General features: G+C 39.8%; 1 long non-coding RNA gene across 1 annotated transcript; it reads right to left on the reverse strand.

Moving 5' to 3' along the window:
* Positions 1–1,148: 1,148 nt before the first annotated feature.
* Positions 1,149–6,450, reverse strand: LOC115336989. The gene is made up of 3 exons (XR_003922005.2): positions 6,364–6,450; positions 4,536–4,538; positions 1,149–1,219 (listed from the first exon to the last, which is right to left on the reverse strand). It is a non-coding gene; the product is annotated as an uncharacterized LOC115336989 (long non-coding RNA).
* Positions 6,451–7,402: the final 952 nt, after the last annotated feature.

Raw genomic sequence — 7,402 nt, forward strand, 5'->3', positions numbered from 1 at the left:
CTGGCACTCAGCCTTGATGTCAGCCTGGGTCTTGGGCTCTTTACGAGCACTCCCAAGAAGAATGCCAAATGGCTGTGGGTTCTGGTTTTGGAAGGGGACCGACAACCAACTCATTACACACAAGCTACAGAGGGACAGCTGTTGTATGGAAATAACTTTTAGTTAACAGGCATAGTTGACAGGCTGCAACAACTGGCAAATTATTTCATAGGTCTGACTGAGAAGAGAATCTGAGGACAGTTGATGAATGACAAAAGGGAACAGCAGGTGGGTTTTCATTCAGATTAATCCTTTCATGAGGCAGATCCTTAACTGCCCTTCAGTAACTCATTAAGGCATACACCACAAGCTGATCCCATTTGACTTCAATGTCAACTTTAAAAAATAATGAAAGTAGAGATACTCTGCGAGAACACTGTGAAGGGCCTTAAATGAATGCTGTGCACAAGAAGGATAGTATCTCCAACTCTGAAAGACAGCATTTGTACCTCCAAATGTTTATAAATACAATTATCTAGGGTAGCAGTAGAGCACTTTCAAAATTGAAGGCAGCTTTTCAAAGTTGGGCTTCTTGCTATGGGTAATAAATACAAGAAAAACAAATGCCTTCTCCTTTCCACATTCCATGTTTCATCCTTGTTTCATTTCTCTTCAAAAGTATGCAGAAGGGTGTAACAGATCACCAGGTTTTGAGACTCTCCCTTTAAGAGTTTGCAATCCAGAAGATAAAGACAGTAAAAGACTCAGTCACTCTGAGACTGACAATAAATGAGAAAAGTTGAAAAAACAAAGCATACCACCTTTGAAGTTCAAGACTCCATTGCATGACTACTGGTCTTAAGTGTGGTGTTGCTGCTGGTAGCTGTGAGTGTGCTGGGACTGGACTATAGTGGGATTGAACTCTTACAGAGCAGACGTTAATTCCCAAAAGAACAGGTATGTGGCTTGCTGATGTGTTCAAAGATGTGACATTAAAAAATAAAAGCAAATGGAAGAAGTTAGGGGGAATGCACTTGAATGAAAGGAAAAAAACCCAGTCCTAACTTTGTGGATATCATTGCATTATACTCCATGAGGATGCATTAGTCAGTGTAAACCTCAACAAAAGAAAAATCCCTACCTCCTCCTCATTAAGCAAACCCTGCAACACACAATCCAGCATGGAAATTTCAGTCAGATTCATCAGCCTCAGTAAATGCCACCAAATCCTTCTTGATGTCTGGAGAGAGAAAGAGGAAACTCATAAGCTAAGTATCTGCAGGAAACAGGGCAAATGAAAGGAAGTTGAAAAAAAATTATTTACCTGCACTGCCAAATAGGAACAGATGGTGAGATCCAAGGGGAGATAAACATTAAAGACTGGAAACCAAGCAATTCATCCTGCCAGTTTTCAAAGATCTACTACAGCTGAAAAATCTAAGAACCATATAACAGCAATGTTAAACTACAATAAACAAGACTATAGGGCAGGTAAAATAGAGTGAACATGCTGAGTAGAGGGAGTTGAATGCTTTCAACAACAAGTCCATGAAGGGCTCTTGAAGTCAGATTGCAAGGAGTCGCCAAGCAGAAAAAAATTAAGGAAAAAATGTGGTAAAGTGTGTTAAGCAAAACCAGTTTTGTGTTGAGATATTGAGCAATCTCAGCAAGCATTTCAAAAAGCTCAGTGGAAAAATAGGGTCATTTTGGATATCAAGGCAGTGGATAACTTTAGTGGATAACTAAATTTCTTTTAAATACAGTCTCTAATATAGATCTACAGACAGTAAAACATGAAGAAAAGCTGTTTGACAGTGCAGTACTTAGCTCCACATAATATTTTTCAGGCCCCTTAGGCATAAATGTTGGCTTCCTGCAACTGAATTCTTCTGGCCCATGGAGTACAGATGTCATAAAGGAAAGGTCCAAATTTTTCAAGGTCCTCACACAGCTGCCATTTTGCTCAAAGAGAAGAATTTCTGTTTCAGAACTCTCCTTCTAAAAGCTCATCAGATAACCTGAAAAGCTGCCCTGGAAAACTCCAAGGGTATTAAGTGGAGATTGTACATACGGTTGGAAACTTGGCTTGGCACTGAACAGCTGTAGCTACTGCTTCTTTACCTCCCTTTTCAATTGCATTGCAATCCAAAGCTGTAAGACTCTAACCCTGGGGGAGAGTCCAATTGTACCAAACAGGAGGGAGGTCTCAGATCGAGCCTGAAAGGCCTGAGTCAGCTGCACCAGTGAACAGTGCCACTCAAGCCAGGAGTGCACACCAACAGTCCCTCTGTGAAGGACAGCACTAGACCATCTTCTGCACACACCATGTGCACAGTACAAACAATAGAAAAGGAAAACAGGAATGTTTTCACAAGGTTGCCATGTTAAACTTTTCCTCAACACATAAATCTCATGCTTGAACTACACCTGCTTTGACTTCATTAGATTACTAGCGTGCTTTAGCCAACATTTGGACAACACATACATTTTACATGAGCATGAAAGAGCCTTCTAACTCATCAAATTGAGCTGGAATAGTTGAGACATTTAGAGGCTAAGAGAATAGATAGGAGGGAGACACAAATATAGTGTAGTTCCATAAGTTCTTCTATTTCCTTGGCAAATTAAGTTAAATGGTTACAATTAGAGACATGCAGAGGGCTTCTAGTTTAGCCGCTGGGGTGAATACCAGCTATATCTTGGAAGTCTTAAATATTTGTAACTGGAAAACAGATCCATGATAAACAGTAAAAATAAAATAAAAATGTCCCAAATTCTCTCATTCCCCAATGAGATTTCCTTCTCCACCTTAATTAAGCAGATGGCCAAACTTCAGCCAAATGGCATCTCCTCATTCTAGCACATGTCCCTTTTTCCAGGTTCCTGATCCTCCTTTTCAAACAGCCAGCTATGCTCAGGCATCAGGAGGTGCTCAGGGGCAATCTCAGTGTCCTCTTGACACAGATAAATTTTCTTTATGACCAGCGAGATCCCCATTATAGATGGCAAAGACAGGATTTCAGATGCTTTCAGTACCATTGTGGTGCCATGGCAAACTGATCAAGAGGAGCACAAGGCAATTCTTGGTTGTTGTGTCCAAGAAGCTTTTCTCCTTCACTTTACAGCACCTAGAAACCCCTCCTATTCTGATGCCCATTTGTTTCATGCTGTCCTCCCTTGCCTTATGAATGGTTATAGGGTGAGACTTGACATTGCTGTCTGAGCAAAGAGATTTTGGCAGGAGTTAATATGCCTTGGGCAGAGAACAGATAAGCTCCTCAACGCCTCCCTGAACTGCAGTAGAATGGCTGGGAATTTAACACCTCTGTAAAACAAGCACGCTCCAAAGTCCACAGTAACATTAAACATTCATTTAACAATACTCCCTTAAGTTTCTAATGAAAATAAATTTACTAAGCAATCAAGAATCAACACCAATCCCTGCCAAAATATAAGGAAAGAAAAATTTGGCTGGAGTCCCTGGGATAATGTTACAGACATTTCTTTTCTAAACATCCCTCTCTCCTCCTTAATTGGCTTTTTGGCAATTTTCAGGAGATTATGCACTTGCCACTCAGTTATGGAGACTCTAGACTGAAGCTTAAGAACACACAGGTGAAATGATGGAGGACAACTTGTTTTTCTGTTTTTTGCCTTCTCCCAAGGCATCATTTTTCCAGTGTGCTGAGGGCAACCTGCCTTAAAAGGCTGTTCTTTGGCAGAACATAAGGGGTAGCCTTGAGACAGAAGACCTGAAGTTACACTTCTGTCAGAGAGTATAATTTCCAATTTGCAAGCAGAGATGAAAAGACCCGTAACACAAGAAAACCCTGGAATATTCTGGTTAAAACCAATTGGTAGCAGTTGTCTGAGAAAACTGGTAAAGACAGAAAGTCTTCTTTTCTGAAAACTTTTTGCTCTAACATTTAGGACTGTCTGCTGTGTTAAAGGCTCATGGTAATCACATACAGACTTCTCTTTTATTGTCCCTGGAGACTTCTTTCCCTTCACCATGCAAAGTGAGATCAATGCCATCTCTTGGGACCCCCACCTCCGGAAAGTCTTTTGGGAAGCTTGCAAAAAGCCAAACACCCTTTTTGTAACACTTTTTGCTTCTGGGTCCCTTTAGTCTCCTCTGTTCTATTTTTATCCTTTTATTGCAGACTGATCAGCCTGGGGTGAGCAGAAAACTTCACTACTAAGGAAGAACAAAAGAAAGATCTACAGAAAATGGTAGAGGTGATTTAATTATTCTGAATAGCCTAAAAAGGTAGAAGGAAGTAAAGAATGGGAATTCTGTCTTTATGGAATGCCAGATTTTAAATGGTATTTAGACAACAGAGTCATATATAAGCACTGGAGGGGCTTTTAACACTAACAAGATGTCAGCATTCAAATCACTAATTATGTATTTTCTAACTCAGCCTATCTGCTGCTTTTCATGCCTAAATAACCTTAAAAGCACAGCTCCAACTGCCCTGTGTAGGCAGGATTAAGAACAGCGTCAGTGTTGATGGAAGTTGTTTGTTTGTTTTAATTTATCCATGTAAGGAAACTATCTATCATCACCAGAGCAACCATGGGCAAACAAAGGCAGCAGTCATATGTAGGCCTCCTTGAAATATAGCCCCGTGTGTGTACATACACCATGTACAGACATTCATCCCCCCCCCCAGCTTTTTTACGTAAGCCTGTTTGCATGAGAGAAAACAGCAAGGAAGCTGTAAGCATTGGGTGAAGCAAGTTTTTTTGGCACACAAAGAAAAACCTTTGCTGAGGAAACACTCCAGCATTGCCTTCACCACTGCCTCCCTCCCCTTCCTTGTGTGTCAGTACCTCAGCCTCTGCTTTAGATTACATTAAAACTCCAGATCTGTAAATGGCCTGGGGGAGGAACGCACTCGCATTTCATTCTCAAGATTCAGAATTACAAATTAATCTACAGGAAACAATTGCTTGAGCAATTTAGAAATGGTGTGGGCAAGAGTCCACACATTTCCCTTACTGTAGTAAGGAGGAAAAAAGGGAGGGAGAGAAAGCAAGAGAATAGCGGGCTGCTATTGTGCTACTCCCTGCCACACTGTATTGATAGCTTTCATTTTAGCTTCTTAGCAAGGTTAAGCGTGATAATTGAAAATGTTCATAGCACTACAGTACTAATGCAACTGCATTGTAGTTCTACACTTGGTTCCAACATGATGAAATTATCAGCTATTTAACAGCCTTTTTATGCTATTCTGACTGCAATACTTTAATCCATACCATAATGCAAATGCAATGCCTGTCACACTTTTTTCTCTGTTGAGCAATGAATAGAATTTTATACTGACTTCTACAAAACACTTTCTCATGGGGCAAATACTTTTTTCTCCCATTATAGAATTATGAAGGCATCTAAAAAAATATATATTTTTAAATCTGGCACCTGTTGAAAATATTTGGCTCATAAACTTGCAACAAAAGACATGTCAAATGAAAAATAGAGTTACACTGGAAAGAAAACATTTTCTGCAAGCACAGCCTAAGCAAAAATACTTTTGATGTTTCCCATGCCACAGCATTGTGCAGGTTTATTTATTTTGTGTTGTGTACTGTGTGAGCAGCATAATTTGATGTAGTGAGAAAACTAACAATTTTATGCTAAAGCAGATTTCTCAGAAACTCCAGTCAGTTTAGAAAGCTAAACCATTGCAACAGAAACCTCCAAAGGAAATGTGGTAGCAGACAGAATGCATAACAGTTGCCACTTCACCTGATCCAAAATATAAATGGAGAAAATAATGAAGATATTAAAAAAAGGAGAAATTAACAACCTGCCCCTCAGGGCCCTTCAGCAACCAGGGGCAGATATTCAAAGGGAATTCAGGGGCTATTAGGTGCCTGTTTTCCACAGTGTTTTTGAGAGTAGCTGGGCTCTCACAGCTCTGGTGCCTAGAAATTCTTGAGGTTTCAAGGGACTCAGTTCCAGCACTTTTCAAAGCTTATGTTCAACTCCTGAAGCATATACAGAAAAAGTTTTTTTGTTTTTAAAAAGAACCCACCCACAACATCAGCACCAAACTCATCCATTGCCTCTGAGACTCTATCAGACTAATAAGTAAAATTAATCTTGTATTCTAAATCATTAGATATCTCTTTGTTTAATATTCATGGGAAAACTCAAGCAGTAAGTATTACATGGCACCAAAGGCAATTTGTTCATTCAGGGATTTATGCACAAGCAAAAGTGATTGAGGAAGGAAAAAGCAGAAAGATAAGCCTCTGAACACCTAGGAAAACAACAATTAAGGTTTCTGGAACAAATCTTTGGCTGCATCTGTAATACTGTTTTTGTTCAAGCAACAGTGAAGTTTCAAAATGAATCCCTTGAGCTTCCTCACTTACCATGCTTTGCTTTGGTCCTCACAGTGGTTTTGGTGTACTTGAACTACATTCCTCTCCAAGGAAGCTGAGCCAGAAGTTCCATGTCCAGCCTGTCATGGGAACACAGACATCTGAGTCAAAGATTGGTGCTTCGGACAGCTTTGACCCACGTGTGATGAGAATATTTGGTTTGAGGAAACGGACTAAATTTAGTCTGACTAAAACCCACAAACCACATAGGGAACAAATATTAGGAACTCAGCATCAGCTACATGAATCTATTGCTCCACTCCAGTTGCATCAAATTACTGTTCATGTAGGCATAGCCTCTATCCTTCAAAATATACAGGCCTGTCACCTCTTGCCAGAGTTAACCAAGAGGCTGCTGTGCGGACACACTTCCTAGCTTTATACTGCAGTTTTCATTTGTAAAGTTGACCTTTTGCTTGGATGGACAGTTTTCCTTTTTATATCTGATGTGTACACCAGGGAATGCAATCAGGAGATTTCTATTGATTGCTCTCAAGCAATTTAGTTCTGGTCATGGTTGTACTGGATTTGCAATTATACTGAGGAGAGGTATTATTGACTCTGCCTAGTAATTACCAGGCTGACATCAGATTCTGCTATAACTGAAACTAACTTACATCTCTCTGACCAAGTTACCATAATGAGATGCTGTTATTTTTTTTCCCTAAGCAAAAGCAAGCTTATAATTTTGTCTTCTAAGCAACATATGGAGGGAAATTTAACACTATATTCCTTTAAAGAGAGTTATGTGTACTTACAGCAGAGACTACATTTAACCTTAATTAGAAAAGGTTTGGGGATCTGAGATATTCTCTAAGTGCTAGTATATTTGTAGAAAAGCACTGCCAAAGAGTATGCAAGGTAAGGGAAGTTAGATCAGCTGTTATTTGAAGAAATTTAATAGCATTAGCTGGACTCCTCTAGAGGCTTGTCCTACATGCTTGGAACCATTGTTATTAGTTAAAATGCTATAAGAATCATACTGGCATCCTTGTCTCCTGAGCCCAGTGATAAATGAGAAAGAGTGTCA

Source organism: Aquila chrysaetos, chromosome Z, assembly GCF_900496995.4.
Source record: "Aquila chrysaetos chrysaetos chromosome Z, bAquChr1.4, whole genome shotgun sequence".
NCBI lineage: Eukaryota > Metazoa > Chordata > Aves > Accipitriformes > Accipitridae > Aquila > Aquila chrysaetos.